General features: G+C 41.7%; 1 long non-coding RNA gene across 2 annotated transcripts in view; it reads right to left on the bottom strand.

Moving 5' to 3' along the window:
* Positions 1–9,570: 9,570 nt before the first annotated feature.
* Positions 9,571–26,256, bottom strand: part of LOC105464861 (uncharacterized) — a 68,848-nt gene continuing 52,162 nt past the window's right edge. For both annotated transcript variants that reach the window (XR_011611623.1, XR_977093.3), the window contains exon 3: positions 9,571–9,663. This is a non-coding gene — a long non-coding RNA (uncharacterized lncRNA). The remainder of the gene's footprint in view (positions 9,664–26,256) is intronic.

Below are 26,256 nucleotides of genomic sequence, written 5' to 3' on the forward strand. Positions count from 1 at the left end.
GTGTTCTGTTCCATTGGTGTATATGTCTGTTTTGGTACCAGTACCATGCTGTTTTGGTTACTGTAGCCTTGTAGCATAGTTTGAAGTCAGGTAGCATGATGCCTCCATCTTTATTCTTTTTGCTTAGAATTGTCTTGGCTATACAGGCTCCTTTTTGGTTCCATATAAAAGTTAAAGTAGTTTTTTCTAATTCTGTGAAGAAAGTCATTGGTAGCTTGACAAGAATAGCATTGAAATCTGTAAATTACTGGCCATTTTCACGATATTGATTCTTCCTATCCATGAGCATGGAATGTTTTTCCATTTGTTTGTGTCCTCTCTTATTCCCTTGAGCAGGGGTTTGTAGTTCTCGCTGAAGAGGTCCCTCACATCCCTTGTAAGTTGTATTCCTAGGTATTTTATTCTCTTTGTAGCAATTGTGAATGAGAGTTCACTCATGATTTGGCTCTCTGCTTGTCTATTGTTGGTGTATAGGAATGCTTGTGATTTTTGCACATTGATTTTGTATCCTGAGGAAGTCGTAGTTTTTCTATGTGCAGTTTTAAAGTCCCTGAAGAATGATTAGTGCAGCAAATTACTTTCTCTTTTAAAAATTAAAAGGATACTCCTTTTTAGCAAGATCAGAGTTAACAAATTACTGGCCCCATGCCCTTTTCTACCCATGTTGAATCCTCGCCTTGCATCAAAAAGGGCAGTTAACCTGCAGCAAGGGAGCAGCCACTGCCAGGAAGAAATGCCTTCGTGCCTTCCCCCTTCTTGCCCTGCTGCCTTCTTCCTAAGTCAGCACTCCTCTCTTCCCTTTCCACATGCTTCCTCTTCCGCCTCTTAGGGAAAAAAAATATAATATTGGATGGGTTGTGTGTCAGGCCTCTGAAGTTCTAACCATAGCTCCATTACTACCAGTCTGTGTGGCTTGGGGAATGCTGCTTACCTTCTTTGAGATCAAGTTTCTTCATTATAAGATGAAGAGCTTGCTAGGTGAGCTCTGTGACTTCTTTCTACTTAAACATTTTGTGATGCTGCATTCTTAGACTTTTATACCTTACTACATAATAATTCTCTCTTAAGGTATTTGTATATTAAGTTTTACATGTCATTGTGGAATGAACAGATTTATCTCTAGTTACAGAATCCCAAACTTCAGCAGAAGGTGTAGGGAGAGCCAAAGAGGTGAGGTATAAAGAAAGGGGCTCCTCCAAACCATATCTCTCATCTTGATCTTGAATCACCAGTCCTCTGGCAATCAACTTCCTTAACTGGCTTCCTTCTGGAGCCCAGATTTGTTTTCCCTCGCTCTCTTAATCTCTGTTTACTATTTTCTATAGAAATTATCTCTAAAGGAGAGAAACCCTCTTCCAATTGTATTTAAATCCACCCCCAAAATATAATTTATTATCTTATGAAGTTTTGAAATGGAAACTTTTCCCCAGAAGCAGCCAGGCATTGTGCAAAGTCACATCCATTTTGAAAACCAAAGCAGCTGTAACAAATAAGAGATGACAAATGCCATTGTGTAATTTAGTTCTTCATATCAGTTTGTCATTCTGACTCCCTTCTATTTAACTAGATGCTTTATCAGACTTTGTAATCTAACCGTGTGAAGGGCAGTGAATAAAGGATTAACAAAACCCTTTCCAGTTTTACATGAGCATTTGATTTTTGGCTAACTTCCTAGCTCTGTTCCCATGGAAACCTGATAAAGGAAAGTACAAATGGACCCTGATTGGTAAATCCTATCTGGATAGGGACAACTTACAAATACCAGAGAGGAAGCCATATTTTTGAGTTGCCCTAAGTGCAGTGACCCTTGTAACTTGCATGACCTTAAGAAGAGCATGAAAGTTATGGTCTGGAGTTCCTCCAAAATATATTAGCTGCTGTGAAATACAAGGCCTCTGATACAGCGTGGTCTCCACATCCCACTGATATGAGTCTCATTTCGTCACAACTCAGTCCACATGGGGGCCAAAGAGAATAGCTTCTGACCACTGTGTGGATGGCTTTGTGGTCTGCTGTGAGGTCCCATAGAAGAGGAAGGCTGGATGTGCCCTACTGACATGCTCTGCCTCCTGGCCTATGAATCTTCTGGGTCAGCTGCTGTCCAGAGTGGGCCTTGGCAGTCTCGCGAGTTTGCATGTTTAATAGAGCCTTATGAGACCTCCTGGTGGGTCTTGTGGATGGAGGTTTTCACTTTTAGTGGTTTGAATGAGTGCATTTGCCAGTGAAGCTGTGAGCATGAGACAATGGTCCAATCACATGGTCTTTATTAATTGCCAGTTTTTCTGTACAAATTTAAAAATAATTTTGTAATGAAAATTGGCAGGTCCCACTTGAGAATATTATACTAAGTGAAATAAGCCAGTGACAAAAAGACAAGTACTTTTTTCCACTTCTCTGAGGCACTCAAATTCATAGAGATGGAAAATAGAATACTGCTTGCCAGGGACTGGGAGAGGAGGGAATGGAAAGTTGCTGTTTAATGGATGCAGAATTCCACCTTTGCAAGATGGAAAGAGTTCTGGAGATTGGTTGCACAACGTGAATGCACTTAACACTACCGATTTTGCACTTAATTTAAAAACTGCACATTTGTAAAATGGTTAACGTGGCAAACTTTATATGTATTTTACCATAATTTTGAAAAATTTTTAATTGACAAGTTCCTCTAAATATCACACTTAAATAATGTTTTCAATCCACAGACTAATTCTAAGTGTTCCCAAATTTCCTTGTAAGTAATATGGGAAGATTTTGTGTTACTTTCCAATTGCATCTTGCAACTATGGTTAAAAACCACTTCTATTCACTTCTTACCATTTGATCAGTTGACAGTTTCAGCCATCAGTCACTGCAGGCTCCCACTTCATTTAGCTACTATGCCCCTCGATAACACAAGATCGCCGTCTAGGGGCCAATCATAGAACTACAGGCTACGCAGAGGAGAAAGGAGCCAGGCCACCTTTCCCATGCATCCCACTCCTTGAATAGAAAGAGCAACTAAAAAGGGAAGCAGGAGTTCTAAGCACCGTCTTTTTTTCACCAGTACAGTTTCCGAGATCTTGCTGCTACGAAAATAAAGATCTCCTAATATTTATAGTACTTGAGGTTAGAATAGTCTTCTAGGTAGGGTACTAATATCTTGCTGATAAAGCTTTTGATGCTGAATCCTTGATTATTCTCTTAATATAATATCTTCTGTGCGAATAAGGCTAAAATTCTTGCATACACTCTTGTACTCACTTAGGAATGTAATAGAGCAGTTTGGGAGAGTGACTGAACGCTTCCGCTTTTGGCAAATTTGCCACAAAATCGTATTATGCAATCACAGGGTCACAGAACATTAGAACTCAAAGAGCTTTAGAGGCCCGTGGTCTCTAGCAGACCCCTTTGAGAGTCTGATAAAAATTAGAGGTTTACATACCATAAAATGCTATTTTGCACAAAGCTTTGAATACCATTTTAAAATTTCATCATAGATGAAGAATTCCAGCTTGAATCTCACCCCATAATTTGGAAGTGAAGTTTCTGAGAAGCATCCTGTGTGAAGAAGCAGCTAAGCAGAGGGGACTGGGATTCAGGGCTGCATGTTGGAAAGAGATGTGATCCCCCAGACAGCGTGATGCTGGGTTGGAACCTGCCCTGGTCAAACCCATTCACCCAAGCACACATGTGCCCCAGGGAGAAGCTTGCTGGGGAAGAGAGCAGCAATTTGCCCACCAGAGACTCAGCTCTCCTGGGAGAATCGGCTGCTGTGGAACAAGAGTTTTTCTTCAGGCTAGAGAGGGAAAAGAACATGAGTAGGTGGCAATCCAGGGACAGCCAGAAGGAACCTGGACAATGGCTCACTGGCTGAGTGGAGATGAAGTTGTGGGAGGTGGGGGGGCGGGGGGCTGGGTGGTGGTTGACAGCAGCCTGGATTGTGAGCAAGGAGTACGAAGAAATAATAATTGAAGTAGCAGAAGGTAGCAAGGGGTGTAGACCAAGAGCAGAGGCACTGCAGAGAGAACTCTGGATTATTTGTGAGGACTCTCCCTAGGGACTTCTAGAAAGAAATCACTAGTGAGGTCTAAAAGAAGACTGGACTTCCAATGTGGTGACAGGAACATTACTCGTTGAGTCCTTGCTACAAATGGGGAACTTTGATTTGCCAGGAAACAAAGGGTTCAAATAACCAGTTGTGGGATATATTTTATATCCCCCCCACTGAAATATGACCGGAGTCAAACTGGGGTACCAGGTAAGTCTTGTGAAGGTGCTGCCTGGGGAGTACCCAGCTGTCTGACACTTTCATAATATCTTTCTGAACCTCAGTTTCCTCATCTACAAAGTGGGATTAGGACTTGTTGAGCATCAAGGTTCCTTCCGACTTGAAAAATCTTCTGATTCTATGACCAAATTGGAAGGCATGGGTTGGGCTCTCTTAGTTCCACAGATTTAAATTAGTCATTTCTGAACTGTCGGCATAAGTCCTATCTTTTTCACTCAAATATTCCCTTGAGGCATCATTTTTTTTTTTTTCAAAATTGGAGAAGAGAAGGATACAAGAAGTTGGAAGGAAAGTCTATAAGAGAAAAAAACATTTACTATAATTAAGAAAGAAAATTAAACAGATGATGATCAGAACTGGGGTTATAAATTAAAGTTAACTGATTCCAAGAGTGAATGCCATCAAAATTGGGTCTCATAACTGGAAATTTAGAGGCAGGGCAAGCTTCAAGTTTGCCTGATTCAGCAGTTCCAATCCCATTTCCTTAGGATTCTCAGCTCTGCCTCATCTGTGTTCAGTTTAATTCTCAGACTAGGGATAACATGGCTGTTGCAATAATAGGGCCAAGCTTGACAACATCCAGAGGGAGAGACTCTTTTCCTATGGCTCTCTCTTAAAGGTGGAGAATTTTCCAGAAGCCCCAGCAAACTTCCCCATAAATCTTATTAAACCTAATTGGTCCATGTGCCTATTCCTGAACCTCTCACTGGAGCAGGGGGATGAGATTATACTTAGACAATTTAGGCCTAATCTGGAAGTACAAAGACTGCAATGGGGAAGGGGTGAATGTTTGAAAAAAAATCAGGGTTTGTTGGAATGAAGTGAAGAATGGCTGCTGGGCAGACAGTCAGCGGTACGTTGTCAGAATCAGCTGTTGAAATGCAGTGGGGCGTATGACCATGCTCCTCATTTAACAGATGGAGTAGGTAGGCCCAAGGTCACACAGTTGGGTTAGTGCTAGGGACAAAGACCTTTCTATTCAAAACCCGAGGTCATTTCATGTACATATCAAAAGGTTTAAATTTTGGCTTATCTTTTTACCCAGAAAGTCTACTTCTGGGAATTATTGTAAGGAAATAATTAATGGGGATAAAGAGTTAGAAACAATAATTTTTACCCCAGTATATTTTTGTGAAAAAAAAAAGGGAACAACCTGAAAGTCTAATAATATGCAATTAGTGAAATCAATGATGGTACATACGTACAATGAAATACTATGCAGCCATTACAATTATACCATAGAAGAAAAGGCAATGGCCTGGAAAAATGTTCATAATATATTGTTACATAAAAAGTAGGCTATAAAACTGCTGCTAAACAAAAACAGATCTAGAAAAGATTAAGAGATGTATACAGCAACATTTTACCTGTAGTTTTCTCTGCGTGATGGAATTGTAGATGATTTTAATCCCTTAGTTTTTGCTTCTTTTTTCCAGATTTCTTTGGTTGAGAATATATAACAAAGAATATTGTTGGTGAGAACATTGCAATCAGAAAAAATGTCTGGGTAACCATTTTTTTAAATTAATTCTATTTTCACTAAGAACACTGATTTTCAGAAATAGCTATAGGTACCACAGGGTTCCATATGGAATTTCCAGAAATACAGTGGGGAGCTGATGGGAAAAGCCTCCTCAAGGCCTGTCCTCCACGCCCGCGAATTCCTTGGATAAGAAACAACACTCGGGAGCTTTCTAAAGTTCCTGACCTCAACTGCCCTCAAAGAGGGGTCACTGTATCCAGGGCAATGTCAGTGAGCCACAGTATGTGTGTTGGGAACCATGTAGAGAACAGGAAACTACAGATTCTTTTTAAGACACTTATGAGAATAGCTCTTTCTAAAGTTTAAAGTCCCTGGCACGTATTTGGTGCCTAATAAATATTGGCTAAATAAAGAGACGTTGGCCGGGCGCAGTGACTCGCGTCTGTAATCCCAGCACTTTGGGAGGCCAAGGCGGGCGGATCCCGAGGTCAGGAGATCGAGACCATCCTGGCTAACATGGTGAAACCCCATCTCTACTAAAACTACAAAAAAAATTAGCCGGGCATGGTGGCGGGTGCCTGTAGTCCCAGCTACTCAGGAGGCTGAGGCAGGAGAATGGCGTGAACCCGGGAGGTGGAGCTTGCAGTGAGCCAAGATCGCACCACTGCACTCCAGCCTGGGCGACAGAGCGAGATTCTGTAAAAAAAAAAAAAAAAAAAAAAAAAAAAAAAAAAAAAAGATGTTATGTGAAGAAAAGTTACTAGAAAATATTAAACAGTGAAATGACTAGTGTATCCTCAGCACAATGCCTTCTACAAATTATATTAGGAGTAGAAAACAAGGCTGTGGCTCGTGCCTGTAATCCCAACATTTTGGGAGGCCAAGGTGGGTGGATCACCTGAAGTCAGGAGTTCAAGACCAGCTTGGACAACATGGTGAAACCCCGTCTCTACTGAAACTACAAAAATTAGCTGGGCACGGTGGCAGGCACGTAATCCCAGCTGCTTAGGAGGGTGAGGCAAGAGAATTCCTTGAACCTAGGAGTTGGAGGTTTCAGTGAGCCAAGACTGCCACTGCACTCTAGCCTGGGCGACAAAAGCAAAACTCTGTCTCAAAAAAAAAAAAAAAAAGGAGTAGAAAACAATGACTCTCAGGCACTCCGCTTTTCCTGGAATTGTTCCTGGGTCTCCTGACCACCCAAGTCTGACAGAGTTCTCCCACATTTATCCCAGTTGTCACAGATGAGAGGCACTTTCTCTTCTGCTGACCTTCTGGCTCCTGGTGATGCTGTCTCCTGCACAGACGGAAAGTACCCAGGAAACAGCATGACAAAAAAAAAAAAAAAAAATCACATTTTTCAGCTTCAAAGCAAACACCAAAGTTAAAAGCCCAATGCCTGAAGGAATTTAAGGACCAAAGTTATTTAGGTCAGAAGCTAAAAGGAGGTGGCCTACCCCCTACCCACGGACCCCAGGCTTCAAATAGGTGAAGGTTGGAGGCTGCCAGGCCCTGAGCAAGCATCATCAAAGAAGAGCACATCCAAGAGTACCCCAGTGCTCACTCTGCTTTGAAGACAAACAGCCCTCCTAATTAGAAACAGCTTCATTCACATGCCAGATGTCCATGCTTCCCTTCCAATTATTTTCAGAAACATCATAAAGAACCATTAGTGGCAGTGCAAAATATCCTGTGTTGTTTTTTAAAAGAATTTGTCCATTCTTATGAGTTCAGTTTGATATGAAGAAGATTGCAATCCTCTTATTCCTAAGAGATTTTCGGAGCAGGAGAGGGACTTGAGATAAGGATGTGTTTAACTTGAAATTTGATCACCAGAAATACTACCACATATTTGTTTTAAGCATAAGGAACAAGCATCTTACAAAAATGTTAGCCAAGTGTCTTTTTACATTACACACACACACACACACACACACACACACACACACACACACCCCATTAGTACACCCTGAGCATTTATCTAAGGATAACACAAACACTCAAAAGTTTTTGGAAGCAGAGGACCTAGATCATGAGTTATAGTTCTGAACTCTGTGTTGGTCAGATTACTTGGAAATATATTGTCCACTTCCGGAGACCACATCTGGAAAGGGACATTCAAGAAACCCCAGAGAGTGGGAAGAGCACAACCACGGTGGACCGTAGACTTCTTTAAGGCAGCGTCTGTGCCATGCCTTTGCTCACCCCCACTGCCCTGGCACAGTGCTTTATACATAGACCATGCCATAAGATATTTGTTGAAGGAATGAGTAAATAATTCATATGTTACGCCTAATTGTTGAAGGAAGTACAGTTGGTTAACTCAAATAATAAAAGGTATAGAGGACATGACAGCTCGTGTCACATACCTAAAGGGGTACCACAGAGAAGAGGGAAAGGATGTATTCTCTCTTGGTCTTTGGATCAAAATGAGGACTATTTAGTGAAAGCTACAGGAAAGCAGCTTTGACCCAGAATTATTATTATTTTGTGTATCCACCATAAATAACTGTGTGAGGCTCGGGTACATTCTCACACTCAAACCTTAATTTGAGCATTAGAGGGATATAGAAAGACATTTGGGTTTGTGGCCAGATTAATCACTCGTTCAAGAAGTCTTTACTGAGATAGTGCCAGAGGATGCTGAGAAGCAGGGTGAATAAGTAACCAAAAAGGCAGGGCTTCTTCCTTTTTGAAGCTTCCAGTCTATTCAGGAATGCAGACAAGTCAGCAGGTAATCATGGTGTGCACAGGTGAGATGGACTGTGATAGGGAAGTTCAGGTGCCTCCTGCAGTGGGTGCTCCAGCATCCCAGGGGACTTAGATGAAGCGAAAATGGGGGATGTGATGGGGTGGAGGATGATCCAGCATGCATATGAGCTCTAAGACAGGAGAGAGTGCATTTTGGAAAACGCTCCACAGTCCTTAAACCAGCCCCACTTCCCACTTTCAGTTCTACCCACTCTTGGCTTAGGAAATTTTCTCCTCTTTTTGCCCTGCAAATTAGCCTTGGTGGCTGAGCTTTGCTTTTTAGATTCTCATTGCTAAGGCTTATTTTGAGGCTTAGTGACCATCTCATTCCTACTGCTGGCAATGAGTAGGGAATCAGACCTTTAGTAGACACAGAGCTCTTCAAATACAGAGTGAACTTGAGACATCTGATCATGTAGGTCAAGATGAACACTACACGAGGGATAGCACAGAATATACCCGAACTGAGAGCCACATGTGAGTGAAGCTGTACTTGAGCTGACAATACTGACGTTCTAAAAGCAACAGGATGATGAGAATGTTCTAGATGTAGAGGGTAGTGATGGTTATACAACCTTGTGAATATACTACTGCACACCTTAACATGGTGAATTTTATGGTACGTAAATTACATCTCAGTAACGTTAAAAAAAAAAAAAAGCAACAGCAGATGGTTGCTGGAGGAGGATGAGCTTAAATACCCCTGGTTACACTTTCTCCTTTCCTTGTATTTACTGGAAGGAGAAGGATTTGTCCTGAGACAAATAGGTTTTTCATCTTCAGAAATTCCTGACAAGCTACAACCCTGTCAAGGCATGAAAAATTTGATTAGTGCTGACTTGGTACACAGTCTATTAATTAGTACTTAAATAATTGCATGTTGCCTCTGTGGCATGATTTACAATTGCAGGCATGCTTTGATCTTTCTCATCACAGGCAGCACTGAGGAGTGAAGGAATATTTGGGAGGATCAGAAACTTGGTCCTGATTTTGTCATCAACCAGGACCTTGATGACTTCAAGGGAGTCCTCAAGCCCTGGGTTTCTGTTTTCTCAACTCTAACATGAGGGGCTAGATGCATCTGGTTTATGTTGCATCTCCATGATGGTTTAGTTCATCTCCATGATCTTGTGAATTTCAGATGTTGAAAATCTTCAGAACAGCCCTGAAAGATGAACAGGTAGGAGTTATTGTCTATATTTTACCCATGAGGTAACTAATGACCTGGGAATTTACAGGGGTCATTTGCTTTTGAACCAGTACCAGAAATGAGTTCATCTGAATTCTAGTCCCAAACTCTTAGCATGAGAGAAATGTGGACCTTTCGTTCCAGGAGTTTAGCATGTAGGAGGTATTCGGCTGGTAAGGGATTAAGGCAAGATTATAGGTTCTTGAGAAACATAAGCAACAGAGACAAGAACATCAGAAAGGGCCACTGTGACTCGGGTCATGGCTGCTGATGGAGCTGGTAAGTCAGAAGAAGTTGTTTGCTGAGAAGTTTGCATTCCCTAGAGCCCAAGTGGGTGTTGCCAGGAAACCCTGAGTTTTCCAACTTGGCAATCAGTGCACAACTGAGTTTTTATAGGAAATTGCCCAGCTCTTTGGAAATTTTATGTGGTATAAATATGGTTTTGAAATTCTATATATTAGCTTAGCAAAAGGCGGGAACATTTTGGAACCCATGGATTTAGGAGATCTGCTGGCATTGCTATTATAATTACTTTCAGCAGAATTGTACACTGTGACATTATATTGCTCAAAACGATTCAATTTTCTAATCTTTGAGACTTCTTAAAAAGAAATGAACCCCAAGTAGAGTGAAGGTGGACTGCAAAAAATAGCTTGTTCTGAATGAAAAAAAATCATTCTTGGCTCTGCATCTAACAAACTGGCTGTGTGTCCTCAGACAATTCACTTAATGTCTCAGATCCTCAACTTCTTCAACTGCAAATAAAGGGGTTAGAGGAGATCATCTTTAAGGCCCAACTCAACTCTAACATACTATGATTGGATACAATATACTTGTCCACATTCTTTTATCTAGCATTTGGGGATTTCTGCTTTTCCATCCTTTACAAATAGAACCTTTCACTGTCACACTCATTCTTCCTTGTCCTAAAAACAGAAAGCCCAGGCACAGTCTGATGCCACTTCTGAGGGCTATAGCAGGTGGCACCTAGTGTCTCTACAGTAACTATGTACATTCCTATGGAAAGTTATCTCACAGAACCTGACCTTGTCTATAAAGACAGTAAGGTATAATGATTAAAAGAATAGGCTCTAAAGTCAGGCAGACCTGGGTAAATCTGCCACCTACTAGAGAGCTTGGGCAAGCAAGTTCACCATGCCTGGTACCTAGCGAGTGCTGTGGGCCTCTATTCTGGAGGGACAGCAGGGCCTTACGAAACCAGCATGAGATGGTAAATGCCTTGCAGGCTGGATTTTCAAGAGGAAATGCCACCTTTTTCTCCAACATCTCTGGCAAAATTGCTAACCAAAAGGTACCAGGCCCAGCTAGTTATGAAGGGGATGGAAGTGATCTCTATCCAAGGGAAGAACATTTGATTTGAGATTTAAAGGAGTTGCTTAGATTCTTATGAAGTAATAGAGGAAGAGAAGAGGCAAAGACAGAGAAGGGGATGGATGAGAATAAAGAACAAGAAAAGAAGCAGTAGGAGACAAATGAGAAGGTTAAAGCTGATAATTTTTACTTTATGATAAAAGGAATTTCTAACAAATTCTAACCATTTTATCAAGAAGAAACAAATTCACTAACTTATATTTCTGCTTCAAGAAATGCATGGGCATTTTCTTTGCATGTGAAGTTTGTTTAAAAATCAGGCATTGAATGCTTTTTAAAAAATACCTAGATCTATTCTGGACATGCACATTCCAATTGATAGATAGATCAAAATGTCTGATTTTCTTACTGGTAACTTGGCAGCAGTTGCCGGTGGCTTCATATGAACCTATCAGCTGCTGTGGGATGGCAGAGCAGCTAAGAGTCCACAACTAGTCTACGCAGGCCTGCAGCTCCCACATTCTGATGCATCAAAGCCACAGCAAGTTCCTAAAATGTGGGCACTGGATCCAGATGATTTTGGTTCAAATTTTCATTTCATTATTTCCTAGATGTGTGACTTATGGCAATTACTTACTTCTCTAAGGCTCAGTTTCCATATCTGTAAAATAGGGCTAATGACAGTATTTGCTTCATAAGATTGAGGATTGAATGAGATAATGCACTTAGCTCAATACTCACCCATAAATTTTTTTTTTTTTTGACAGAGTTTTGCTCTGTTGCCCAGGCTGGAGTGCAGTGGTGCGATCTCAGCTCACTGAACTCTCTACCTCCCAGGTTCAAGCAATTCTGCTTCAGCCTCCTGTGGAACTGGGATTACCGGCACACGCCAGCACTCCTGGCTAATTTGTTTTGAATTTTTAATAGAGACAGGGTTTTACCATGTTAGTCAGGCTGGTCTCAAACTCCTGACCTCAAGTAGCCCACCCACCTCAGCCTCCCAAAGGGCTTGGATTACAGGCGTGAGCCACCACAACCAGCCAACAATATTCAATACATACTCAATTACTATGTTCTTTTTCTGGGAACTCTAGAATGTAGGATCTTATGATTGGTCCCAAGTTCAAAGATACAGGCAAGTAAGTATAATATAAGAGTGTAGATACAGATTTTGTAGGATATATGCTATGGCCTCTGTCCCATATCAATTTAATACCTATTTTCCAGAAGATAATATCCCAGAAGATATCCCTTGAAATCCCAGAAGATAAAAAAAGAATTTTTTTTCTAACAATTAGAAACATGATCTAAAAAACTACCAAAGGTATATTCATTCAGCCATGCAAATTGTAAAACCATAGCAATCATTCTATTTGTTTGGTCACAGTTTAGAAGAGGAAATTTGCTATAAGAAAAATAAATACAAACAAATACACAAAAAAAGTTGAATGCCACCTGCAGAAGAAGCACCAATCCAACTATTTTACCCTGCCTACCTTCACCATATTTCTCATAATTGCCTATGAAAAGTAGTTGCCATTCATTGTACCAGGCAGTGAGCTAAGTGCTTTATGGACCCTGCCTCATTTAACTGTCCCCAGAGCCCTATGAGTAGGCATGTTAGTGCCATGCCCATGTCACGGATGAGGAGATATGCCAGGTCAGAGAGGCGAGTTGGGGTTCACACACAGCAGACTTGCTCCAGGGCCTGTGTTCTCAACACTGTATCGTGCTGCTTCTGATCTGGATTGTCAAATCTTAGCACTCAGCACTCCTGGCTTGGGTAGAAGGGAATGGGCCCAGAGGTGCTGAGAATGCATGTCATGTACACCTAGGGTGGAAGTTGGAACAGAGAGTATGTAAAGAGCCTGGGCTAAGACTGAAGCCAGCATGATGAAAACCAAACTCAAGCAGTTTTGTTTTTAAAAACCAATAGGAGTAGTAAAGTAGAAATGTAAATCTCAGTTATCTTATCATACCACCCCATAGGTGCTTCCAGTAGTTACTTCAGAGCTATCAAACATATATCTGAAATAACGGTACTCTGCATATACTTGAGTTCTCTTCCCCAGCTTGACACTCCAAGGAGTCAGGTGTTCTCTGGGCCAGATCATTTCCCCACAAACATTGCAATATGCCTAGCCTTCTCATTATATGGATGAAATGTCATCATATGGATGAAAAATGGGATTATTTTATCATTTGACTCTTCTCTCTAGGATTCAAGTGCTTTTATTTATAGACTTTCATGATTTAACCAATTCACCCGAGAAGTAGGAAGAGGGCAGCTTTATTATTTTCAAACTGCGGACTGAGAAATTGAGATATGCAGAAAGAAATAAAGCTGCTCTGCAATTTGGAAAACCATCTGTGATGCTATAAAAACGTCTCACTGTACTCTCGACCACATAAATCACTATTTTTATTGCCTTCTCTCTGGATGAGATGTGGCTTAATTTGAGAGAGCTGTTTATCATTTGGCAAGCTAAAAGAACCAAATTTCAAGTCTCCATTCTAGTGGGTGGTAAGAATAAAGGGAATTTTCTTTGAGGGAAGAGGAAATGATAAGAATAGGAAGGAAACAGTTAGATCTAAAAAAATTGATTTTGAAACCCTTTGGATAATCATGGATTTAATTTGCCCAAGCATGGTTGTGGGGTCACATGGATTGGGTTTGAATTCTAAGCCACCATTATGACCACTCACTTAATGTTTCTTCCTACCACTCCCGTTCTACAGTGAGCCCATGACTAAGATGACAACAGCTTAATTGAGTTGGTGCATGATATGGTTTGGCTCTGTGTCCCCACCCAAATCTCGTGTTAAATTGTAATCTCAAGTGTTGGACATGGGACTTGGTGGGAGGTGATTGGATCATGAGGATGATTTCTAATGGTTTAGCACCATCCCCATAGTGCTGCCTCATGATAGAGTTCTCAGGTGATCTGGTTGTTTGAAAACATGTAACACTTCCCCTGCCTTTCTCCTGCTGGCCATGTGAAGGTGTGCCTGTTTCTCCTTTACAACTTCTGCCTTGATTGTAAGTTTCCTGAGGCCTTCCTAAAAGCAGAAGCCTTTACAGCCCACAGAACTGTGAGCTGATTAAACATCTTTCTTTATAACTTACCCAGTCTCAGGTAGTTCTTTATAGCAATGCAAGAACAGACTAATGAAGAAAATTGGTACCAGAGAAGTGAAGTCTTGCTACAAAGATACCTGAAAATGTGGAAGCAGCTTTGGAACTGAATAAAGGGCAAAGGGTGGAATAGTTTGGAAAGCTCAGAAGACGACAGGAAGATGAGGAAATGTTTGGAACTTCCTAGAGACTTTTTTAATGGTTTTGACCAAAATGCTCATAGTGATATGGGCAGAGATGGCCAGGTTGATGAGGTCTCAGATAGAGATGAGGAACTTATTGGGAATTGGAGGAAAGGTCACTCTTGCTATGGTTTAGCAAAGAGACTGGTGACACTGTGCTCCTGCTCTAGGGATCTGTTCAACTTTGACCTTGAGATAAATGATTTAGGATACTGGCAGAAGAAATTTCTAAGCATCAAAGTGCTCAAGATCTGGCCTGGCTGCTTCCAAAAGCCTAACTCATCTGCATAAACAGAGAAATGACCTGAAACTGGAACTTATATATTGAAAAGGGAGGCAGAGCATAAAAGATTGGAAAATTTGCAGCCTGGTCATATGGTAGAAAAGAAAAACTCATTTTTCTGGGGAGAAATTAAAGCCTGATACATAAGTAAAGAGGAGCCAAATACTAACAGTCAGGACAACAGGGAAAATGCCTATGAGGCATTTCAGAGATCTTTGGGGCAGCCCCTCCCATCACAGGCCTGGAGGCCTAGGAGGGAAAAATGGTTTCATGGGGCCAGGCCCAGGGCTCTGCTGCTTTGTGCAGCCTTAGGACATGGTGCCCTGCATCCCACCTGCTCCAGTTCCAGCTGTGGCTAAAAGGGCCCTAGATACTTCTCAGACTGCTGCTCCAGAGGGTGCAAGCCACAAGCCTTGGTGGCTTCCATATGCTGTTAAGCCTGCAAGTACAAAGAGGGTAAGAGTTGAGGCTTGGGAACCTCCACCTAGGTTTCAGGCGATGTATGGAAAGGCCTGGATGTCCAGGCAGGGGTCTCCTGCAGGTGCAGACCATTCATGGAGAATCTCTAATAGGGCAGTGCAAAGGGAAAATGTGGGGTTGGAGCCCCTACACAGAGTTCCCAGTGGGGCACTGCCTAGTGGAGCTGTGAGAAGAAGGTCATCATCCTCCAGACCCCAGAATGGTAGATCCACTGACAGCTTGCACCATGAACCTGGAAAAGCCACAGGCACTCAACATCAGTCCATGAAAGAAGCCACAGAGGATGTACCCTGCAGAGCCACAGAAGCAGAGCTGCCCAAGGCCTTGGGAGCTCACTCCTTGCATCAGTGTGGCCTGGATGTGAGACACAGAGTCAAAGAAGATTATTTTGGAGCTTTAAGATTTAATGACTGCCCTGCTGGGTTTCAGACTTACATGGGACCTGTAGCCTCTTTGTTGTGACTGAGTTCTCCTTTCTGGAAAGGGAGTATTTACCTAATGCCTGTACCCCCATTGTATCTTGGAAGTAGCTAACTTTTGTTTGTGATTTACAGGCTCATAGGTGGAAGAGACTTGCCTTGTCTCAGATGAGACTTTGGACTTGGACTTTTGAGTTAATTCTGGAATGAGGGGGACCGTTGAGAAGGGATGATTATATTTTACAACGTCAGAGGATATGAGATTTGGGAGGGGCCAAGGGTGGAATGGTATGGTTGGGCTCTGTGTCCCTACCCAAATCTCATGTTGCATTGTGATCCCGAGTGTTGGAGTGGGGGTTTGGAGGGAGGTGATTGGATCACAGGGGTGGTTTCTAATGGTTTAGCACCACTCCCGCAGTGCTGTCTCATGATGGAATTCTCAGGAAATCTGTTTGTTTGAAAGTGTGTAGCATCTCCTTCGCCCCCTCTCTTGCTGGTCATGGCCTGTTTCCCCTTCACCTTCTGCCGTGATTGTAAGTTTCCTGAAGCCTCCCCCAGAAGAAGAAGCCTATAGAGCCCACAGGAACCATGAGCTGCTTAAACATCTTTTCTTTATAAATTGCCTAGTTTCAGGTAGTTCTTTATGGCAATGTAAGAATGGACTAATAGAGCACATCACTAGGGTAGCACAAAGGAGAGGGCCCAGAACCAGAGGAGAAATAAGCAGCTCATTTTTTTCATCTTTCTCAATGTTTCTTGCTCCCTCTATGTTGTTCTCATCCATTTTTCATTTCATCCCATTTCCTCTTTTTTCCCTTTCATTTCCTCATTCTGGGACAGCAAGAGGTCATGTTCTTGCTGCCAACAGTTTCGACATATTCAGTAGTCGTGACAGCCACAAAGCCAGGGCTGGACCTGTACAGAGGTCTGGTCTGCAACAGGAGGGAGTCTGTAGTGTGCAGCGGGTCTACAGCTGTCACTTAGATCCCAAGCTGCCTCTTCACTTTTAATTTTGCTCACAGTGGCTTTTGTCAAAGGCAATTTAAAAATTCAGGGCTAGGTAGTCTAATCTGTCAATCTTGTCTTTACTTTATGGTTTCCAGGTTTGTGTCTTACTTAGGAGGGCCTTCCCAATGCTAAAATTATGTATGTAAACAGATATACCACAATTGCCTAAACAGAAATTTGGGCACGCTGGCACATTTGAAACACGGCTGTCTCCTAAAATTTGGAATGTGTGAATAGCATGCATATGCTTGGACTCTAAGATTTACTTTCTCAGGAAAAATCCTTCTAGCTCCCTCACTCACTGCCTCTGCCTCCTAGCTCCACCCTAGCCATTTCATCTTATGGTCGGGGAGCATTCAGTTGCTAGGGCCAGAAACCCACTCAGAATAACTTAAGTAAATGGGAATTACTTGCACAGTGATAAGGGAATACTATGAAACCCAGTTTGAAGAATTGCACCTGGATCACTGAAGGTGGAGCGGCTAGAGTCTGGAGCGGCTCTTCCTCCTCCCTTTTTCTCAGTTATCTTTGTGTCTGCTCCATCCTCTCCCCACAGTCAAGCATACTCTTAGCACATGACCTTAAATGACTGTGTAACTCAGTCCTTGAGCCCACAGAATCTTGAGTCTAGCACTCACAGACAATAAATGCCCTCAGGCTTTCTGTGTCCCAACTCCAAGTTCTAGATAAAGATGTCTGATTGGTTACAGTGGGTCATGTCTAAAGTGGGTCTACTCCCAGTTCAATTATTGGTGGCCAGGGCCATGAGCCACATGGTTGCCCCTTGGGGCAGTGGGCAAGGTAAAGTTCACAAAGAAGATGTGGTGGGGGAGAAATGACCACTGTAACTCTGTGGTCCAGTTCCCACACCCATATTGTGAGTTTTGCTCCCCTTCAAGTTTGCCCTTGATGTTGTCTCTAACTGAATTCTGTTTTCTCCCATGGTTAGATTTATACCAGATCCAGGACCTTTTAGGGAGGGCCGTGGTCCTGTCCTCTGGGGGAAGCTCTGATCTAAGACTGCTCCCTCATGGAAATAAAGAAGGGGAAAGCCTAGGCTACAGATAGAGAAGGATGAGTCATTCCAGCAGCCATGGCGAAAAGGACTCCTGGAGACACAGGGACTGTTTATGTGGCCACTCACCATCATGCAGGCCCCCAGTGGGGGCGAGGTGAGGAAGGACACAGAAAGGCTGCTCAAGTGCATTTCTGGTTTTGCTTCCTACTGCAAACGACTCTTGTCATATGACTGGGAGAGTGTGGTGGTGGCAATAAGCAGAAAAAGTTGAGTCTAAGAGTTGCTTTCTGAATTCGCTTATTAGGATCAATGTAGTCTAAAAAAGTTGACTTTTGAGAAAATAAATCTTTTCTGTTTTCTGCAGCCAGACTAAGGATTTAGTGGTGAATGGTAGGTGGGAACGTGGTGGGACTCTGACTGGTTATACCGTCTCTGTGAGGCTCAATTCTTTTATCTCTAAAAGAGAGAACTGTCTACCTGGTGAGAGAAGATCTTTTGGGAGCCCACTAAAGTCTAACATAATGTTATTATACAGTAAGTTCTCACTTAATGGCATTGATAGGTTCTTGGAAACTACAACTTTAAGCAAAACGACATATAACAAAAGCATTTTTTTCTCATTAATGTCATAACAAAACGTTAAAGGAAGTGACATTATTTATGAACCTGCTGAATGTTGTTTTGCTTAAAGTTACAGATTCCAAGAACCTATTGATGACATTAAGTGATGACTTACTGTACTAGCATCATTTATAACTTACAAAAATGACTTAATTAATATACCACAAAATATGCAGATTTCATGTTAGAGACCAGATAAATATGAATATTTTGTTAAAATGTCTGTCTTCTCCACTTTACCAATCTTCACCAACCTCCTCCCTCCAGAATACAAAATGCCTTGTCAACATGAGAGAACAGCAGGAAGCACCAATTTGTGGTAATCCTCTGAATGGAGGAGGCTGTTACATAACCACAAAGGCACAAAGCTGCAGTTTTGAGAACATCTTCCCACGCCCGTTCTAAGCATTGACCTCAGCTATGGTTGCTAACACAGGAATCAGCACTGGTGACTTTTGAGCTATCAATCATCCTTTCCTAACACATGATTCTTTTGGAAAAATATGTGAGATTGGAGATTACCTGTGATGGTTTGGATTTAGATTTTGCCTTAAGGTTCAGGTAATGGTAAATAGGCAGGAGTTTAATAGGAATTAAGGTTATTTGATAATTCCTGGACCACTGCAGATAGAAAGGTTGGCAATTTTGTCATTTGGACTGCCTCCGACTGAAGGCGCAGGCCTGTTTCACGAAGCGGTGAAACATGAACATAGCTGTATCTGCATCAAAGTGAGTGGTAAACCAGGTTAATAGTGTTGATAACCATGTTCATTTTACAGGAAACAGAAACACGAATCACTTGTTCTTACTTTTCTTTTACAGTGGTCTCAAATAGTCAAGACCCCCTGTTGGGAGGAGCTTCTATTCCTGCTCCGTGGAAGACATAGGCGTGCCAGATGCCCGGAAGATCAGAGGCTCACATTCCAGGTGGAGCACCCTGGTTCTTCTCATCAGAATCAACTAGAGAGACGGGCTCCCTCTCCATCCCTACCCAGGGGCATCGGTCAAGCTGAAAGCAAAGACAATCCATTGCCCCCAGGAGAACTGGTCTTACTCTAAATCAGGGGCCTGCAAACTGTTTCTGTGAAGGTCGGGATAGTACATTTTTTGCCTGTGTGGGCCTTCCAGTCTGTCTCAGTTACTCAACTCTGTGATTTTGAGCAACCATTAGACAGTATGTCAATGAATGAGCATGGCCCCATCTGGCCTTCCACCCACAGGCCATAGTTTGCTGACTCCTGCAAGAGTAAAACCCTTTATGAACTAGAGAGTTCCATGCTTGAACATGGGTCCAGAAAATACAGGAAGGCAAACCTCACACATTTGTGGTTGTGTGCCTCCTAAGTGCTTTGTGTCACTGTTGGCTTCCAATTCCTAGGAAGGGCCTTGGGAACCAACCATATGTTGACTCAGGGAGAAAAGGACTTTTGGGAGTGAGAGTCAGAAAATGGGTACCACATACCCTTCAGAGCCCTCAGCTTTCAGAGTGACAGAGTAACAGATCATAGTCGACTAAATTCTCTGGCTTAAAGCATGGAGCCACACTTACCCTGCCAGGCTGGGGCCCCAGTTCTTGGACGTGGCTCGCAGTAGCCAAGAGGAATGGGCATGTGGCTAGTATAGGAGAAAGAATGCTAGGTGGCACTTGGTCAGCAACTTTCCAATATCATGTTTCTTAATTGTATCACCCAATGTGTATTATCATCCTGTCTTAAAGAAAAGAATTATGAGCCTCTCCTGCCAGACAGAAAGTTCCATGCAGCAGAAGCATGACTTTGGCATTATGGCAGACAGAGAGGTGTCCTTTTCTTGTGCCTTTCCTTCAACCAGCCTGATCCCAGCTCTGCTCAGCAGTAACCCATGCTCTCTTGACCACTTGTCTCCAACAGACCTGTAATTTGTCCACTTTACTCCATCCTGGGCTGCTGGAACTACCCCCTGTTTGGGGCTTCTCCTCCAGGGGTTCACCCAAGTTTAGAAAAGCAGTAAAACAGCCAGCATGCAGACCAGCCTATCCTTTTAATGAATGTCTTTGAAGCTACCATGTTCTAAAACATTTTCAGCATGTTTTGAAGCTTTTTTATTATTACTATAGGGAACACTCTGAAACTAATGCTATGGTTATGAGGAACTCAGAGTCATCCCCAATATGATTCCATTTCCCAACAAGTTCAAGAAACAGAATCCAGGCACGTAGTATATGAACAATGCCAAAAGATGCAACCAATACAGCGAAACTTCATGGTGTTAGAGACATGAAGGAGGTCGGAAATTACCCTCTAAGTTTGTTCTTTTAGCTCATTATTTACTTTTAAAGTACTGCTTGTGCAGAACCCAAGGACAGCTGCACATTTATTGCACATTTATATTCACTGCCTCCTGATGACATTAAATGTAAATGCCTGCAGCAGGGTATTGGTAAACTGTCCAGGGGAAGCACGAATTAGAAAAAATACAAAATAGGCTTCCCTGAGCCCATGAATTTACCATATCAAGAATATGTAAGATACATTAATTAGTTCATTAGTAGGCTTCAAGACCTTGCAGATGGTGGGGAAGGTGGGGGCGGGGGGTGGGCAGGCACTACTGACTCAAAAGTTATTGTGCGTGGGACACTTTGCCAAACTCTGAGGCCTGTGTGGGTTGAGGCACATATGTTGGGGCCTCCATCAGGACTGGGTAGAGGCCAGGGCAGGACACAGTGGTCTGGAGCTGAGGAGTACAACACACAACTCCACAGGAGCCTCAGAGTTGAGTACGTGTGCAGGGTAGTATGTTGGGGCAATGTGCATCTGTCTGAGAGTCTTCTACAGCTGAGAGCCTGGGGTCCCCAAGGAAATAGGGTGATGCCAGCGGGGAAGAGCCAAAAATGCTAATCGGCCTTCAAAATTCAGCATACACTGGGGATATCATGATTCCAAGCAGAGAAGCTAAAAGAAATGCAGTTCACCAAAGCATGGAGTTCAGGTGCCTTGTCCCAGGACCTATGTAGCATTGAGACTTCCCTGAGGTCCTTTAAATGATGCAATTATCAAGCCTCTTTTGAAGATCTTTTTTAAATGCTTTTTCTTGTTGCATTGTCTTTTTGTTTTCAAGGAAATATAGGTTCTTTGGTGAACTGTTTTATAACTACAGCATTGGCTGTAAGGAGGTGTTCATATTCTCTTAGTGTAATAACATCAAAAAGCTGAAAGAAGTCAGAGATCTCTGGGAGGGTCATGGCTTCAGAATATGCCCCTCAGGCTGCCATAGATCTGACACCCCAGAAACATTTGGAAGACAGACCGGAGTTAGATTCCATAACTCAGCTATGTGGCCTACCTGCTGGGGCTCCTATGGCCTTCCCTACCTCCACTCCCCAAGTTGTGGCAGAAGAGCCCCTTCCAAATTGTCCTGGGTCTGATTAACCTCAGTATGTTAGAAGGCAGGGGGTTGTCAAAGGCCAGGATATTCTTTGCTGTCTCTCATTGTGCTGAAGTTGTTGAAGCCTGGAGTACCAACCGGGATTTCAGACAGCTTGGAAAATGTCCTTTCTGGTTCTCCAACGGGGCCTCTTATTTGATGGGTAGCTGAGAAAGAGGAAGGCAAGGGGGCTTTAGATCTTCTGGAAATCTTGATTCTTCAGAGTTGATTGACTCATCTCTTCCCTGGAGTCAGCAACAGGCAAATTCACAATTTTACTCAATGCTTACAAATTCCAACAGAGGTGAATAGCTCAAAAATGGCCAGTATTCTGCCCTAGAACCTGATGAAAGAAAGAGATATAGAAGGAAAACAGTGTCCTGCCACAAAGTAGCAAAGACACATTGCCTTGGTGTCAACACACTTATACTTAAAGCTTGGTTCTGCCACTTACAATGAAGTGACCTCCTGCTAATTGTTAACTTGTCTGAGTCTCAATTTGCTCATCCATAAAAAGAATGCCTCAGTGTTGCCGTGAAGGCTTCCTATAAAGTGACCAGCAGGCAGCTAGACATAGTAAGTGGTTGGTGCAAAGTAGCTGCTGCTGGGATGCTTAGGTTTCGTTCTGTTTAAGCACTCATCTAGAACTGATGTGCTATTACATCTATTTGACTGTCCTGTGAACAAAAGATAAATTGTTTCCTAGGAGTATTTTATTTTTCTAAGCTAAACACTTGGTGCATAGCAGCTTACCACTTGCATTTAATTTTCTTTTTTTGTATAAAATAAACTGAAAAACCAGTTCTTTTTTTGGCAGAATTTAATCATTGAACCTATTTTTAAAATGCTCTTTGTGTACTTTCTTTCCTTTTTAGAAAATTCCTTTTGATATTTAGGAACATGTTTAATTTTGTTCTAATGGCTACCATTGTAGGACTCTTTATTACCTTTTTAAAATTTTTTTAATCTTTTACCCTCTGGTCTGTCAGTTTTAAATGGTATCCTTTGGGTCCCTATTACTTACAGTGTAAACTCAATGATCTTATTCTACTTTCTTCTTTCTTACCCACTTCTCCCATTTTAAAAATTGTACTATTTCTATTCTGTTAGAAAATGCAATGTTTAACTACCATTCTTATATCCATATCTCCAACCTTGTATTAGTCCTAGATCTATATATGAAATGCCCACCTTCAATCCTCCTGCTGAAGTGTCCGCAGTCAGCTCTTAGTTGAATAAAGTACAATTAATTCTGCAGTGGATTCGTCAGGAAGGGCATGTGGGCACAGTATTCTTGTGTTCTTGCATCTTCAAAACTGTTTTTCTATATCATTAATATTTGAAGAACAGCTCGGCTTGATATAAAGTTCTTGACTTGCATTTTCTCAAGCTTCTCAAAGTGCGCTTCACTCACGTCTTGCTTTGTAGGTTGTTGTTGAGAAATCCAATGTCAGTCGAATCCTCTTCTCCTTTCAAGCTATTTTATGTTTCCTCCAAAAGGCCATATGGATTCCTTTCTTTCTCTTTAAAGCTTGGCAGTTCTAGGATATGGCTCCGATATAATCATGCCAGGTCAACTTTTTCAAAAGAACCCTTTCACTTGTAGATTCAATTCCTGATTTATTTCCAGAAAGTTTTCTCGGATTATAATTTTAAATAATAGCTATATTCCATTGTTTAGCTCTCCTCGTCCAAGAACTCCAGTTGGACGTCCTTGGCCGGTCTTCCACTTCGATCACTTTCCTCTGACCTTTTTCATTTCTTTCTTTACCTCCCTTTTGCTCTCTTGTTTTCCTGCTTTTCTTCAATGCCTTTTATTAAATTTCCATTTAAATTTATTCTCCCTTGGGTCTCATAATTTTGTCTACATTTCTGGTATGATTTTGCCATTTTCTTTGATATTCTTCCTATGTTCAATGACTATCATTTCATTTCTTCCTTTTCTTCTTTCTTGATCCATTAGTGTTGCTGAGATTTATATTTCTGATTCAGTTTTATATTTTGGATTCTTTTTATGTATCTCCAAACTCTATTCTGAGGAAAATTAATTTTTGTGGGAGTATTATGTTACAATTTTCCTCAGCTCATGGTTCCCCCCACCACACCCCGCCCCTGAGGTGAGGGAGTATTTTCTTCAGTTGAGTTACCTGGGTTCACTTTTTACAACAATTTTATTTGGATATGATTGCTGTTTTTCTGTGCCTCTTCATTCTGTGGAGAGAGTTCCTCGTGTGACAGCAGCATCTCCTTTGAGTTCTGCCCTTTTCTGTGAAGTTTCTTTTATGGAAGATGTTGATGGTGAAGTTAGGAAGAAAAAGAAGGGGACTACTGTGTCTTTTTTCCTAGAAACATTAATTTTATCTTTTCTTTTTTCTTTCCTTTCACGGCTATTTCACCAAGGAATACCTCCACTTCTCTGTATCTCATTCTCCCTAAGAAGTAGTGCTTCTCCAGGGCTACCACTTCTGAGCCTCACGCATTTTAAATCTTTTGCCTGCAGCTGGTGGTGTGAACTGCCAAGTTCCAAATTGTGCAGAGCCTTTCTTAACTTAGTTGGGCTTTCTTTTGATAGTATGCATACCTTATGTAAGTCCTTAATGCCCTCTACTGTTTTTGATATCATTCTTTTTTTTTTTTTTTTTTTTTTTGAGACGGAGTCTCACTTTGTCACCCAGGCTGGAGTGCAGTGGCGAGATCTCTGCTCACTGCAAGCTCCGCCTCCCGGGTTCACACCATTCTCCTGCCTCAGCCTCCAAGTAGCTGGGACTACAAGTGCGCACCACCACGCCCAGCTAATTTTTTGTATTTTTAGTAGAGATGGGGCTTCACCGTGTTAGCCAGGATGGTCTCGATCTCCTGACCTCGTGATCCGCCCGCCTCGGAAGTGCCGGGATTACAGGCGTGAGCCACCGCGCCCGGCCTATACCATTCTTTAATACTTCCCTACTTCACTTTCATACCCATAGGCTTGAAGCAGTAGGCAAAAGGTAACTGTTAGAATATGGTGCATTTTTCTACTTGCTGATAATTTACAGCTTGTAGTATTCTCCAATTCTTAGTAATGCTAAAGCCATAATGTTATTTTCTATTTTCACTCTATTTATTTGAAGGGTTTTGTAAGTTGCATGGGGAGATTTGAAGTCAAGCAGCTGCCATCATTTTCCATTCGTGTTTGGTGTTCATTGAACTTCTTGGATTTGCATGTTGATATTTTTCATCAAATTTGGAAAAAATTTTGACTGCATAGTTTTTCAAAACTTTTTTATCACAATCTCTCTTCTTTTTTTATCTCAAATCTTTTTCTCCTCTTTTTCTGGGGACTTTAATTACATTAATATTTGAATGCTTAATACCATTTCACAGATAACAGAGACTACCTCTAGCCTTTTTTCTCTTAGCTTTAGTTTGGATAGTTTCTACTACTCTGTCTTCAGGTTCACTGATCCTTTCTTTTGCAGTGTCCACTCCGCTGCTAAGCCCATCCAGTGAACTTTTTATTTTAGATATTTTATTATTATTATCATATTCATTTCTCTACTGAGAATATCCATTTGTTTACTCATTATCTTTATCTTTTTATTTAAACCTGTAAACATATGCATAATGGCTGTTTTAAAGTCTGTGTCTATTAATTCCAACATCTCTGGGTCTGTTTCTATTTTTTGTTAATTTTTTCCTGGCTATAGGTAACATTTTGCTACTACTTCACATAACTAGTAATTTCTGATTGTGTGCTGGTTATTGTAAATTCTTGAAACTTCCTTCTCTTGGCTCCTGTGACACAATGATCTCTGGGTTTTCCTACTACTTCTTTGGAATTCTGTTCATCTTATTTAACACTCATTATCCTCTACTTGATTTCCAAATGTCAGAGATCCTCATGGCTCAATCTTACATTTTATCTTGTCTCACACTATATTTTCTCTTTAGGCAGTCTCATCTACACCCTGTGCTTCAATCACCACCTATACACTCATGATTCGAAACCATATAAATTCAGCTGAGACCTCTTCTCTGACTAACTCCAGACTAATTGCTACTTGTTTCAATAACACATCTATCTCGCTGTGTCCAGAACCAATATTGTGATTTCTGTGGCCTGCCTACATGTGCAAACACACACACACACATACATACATATACACGCAATGAAATAGGGAACTTCTTCTAGTGATATAAATTTCAGTGAATTATACCACCATCACTTCAATTATGCATGTTTGAAATATAGGCACCTTGACACCTCTCTCTTCCTCATCCCCCATATACATTCCATCTTGAAATTGTGTTGATTTTATACTTCCACTTCTCTCCATTGCCATCTCTCTCTGCCACTATCCAGTTTTTAGCTCCCACCACCTCTCACCTGCATTATGAAATAGCTCCAAATTTATTGTGCACATCTAATCTCGCCCTGCTACAATCCATTCTCCAAATCATTGCCGGCATTACATTTTTGAAATGCAAATCTAATTCATTCTCTCTCTCTCTCTCTGTATTTGTGTCTCTCTGTCTACATACACGCACACAGAGACACATACAGTTTTAAAGAAGTCTACAATTGTTGTCCATTGCTTTTTGGATGAAAACAAAAATCATTAACATGGGCTGGTCCCTACCTGACTAATGTCACCATGCTTTCCTTACTGTCTCCTATCCCTCTCTGTTGTCTTGGTCCTATCTGTTCT

The sequence above is a fragment of the Macaca nemestrina genome, chromosome 13, assembly GCF_043159975.1.
Source record: "Macaca nemestrina isolate mMacNem1 chromosome 13, mMacNem.hap1, whole genome shotgun sequence".
Lineage (NCBI taxonomy): Eukaryota > Metazoa > Chordata > Mammalia > Primates > Cercopithecidae > Macaca > Macaca nemestrina.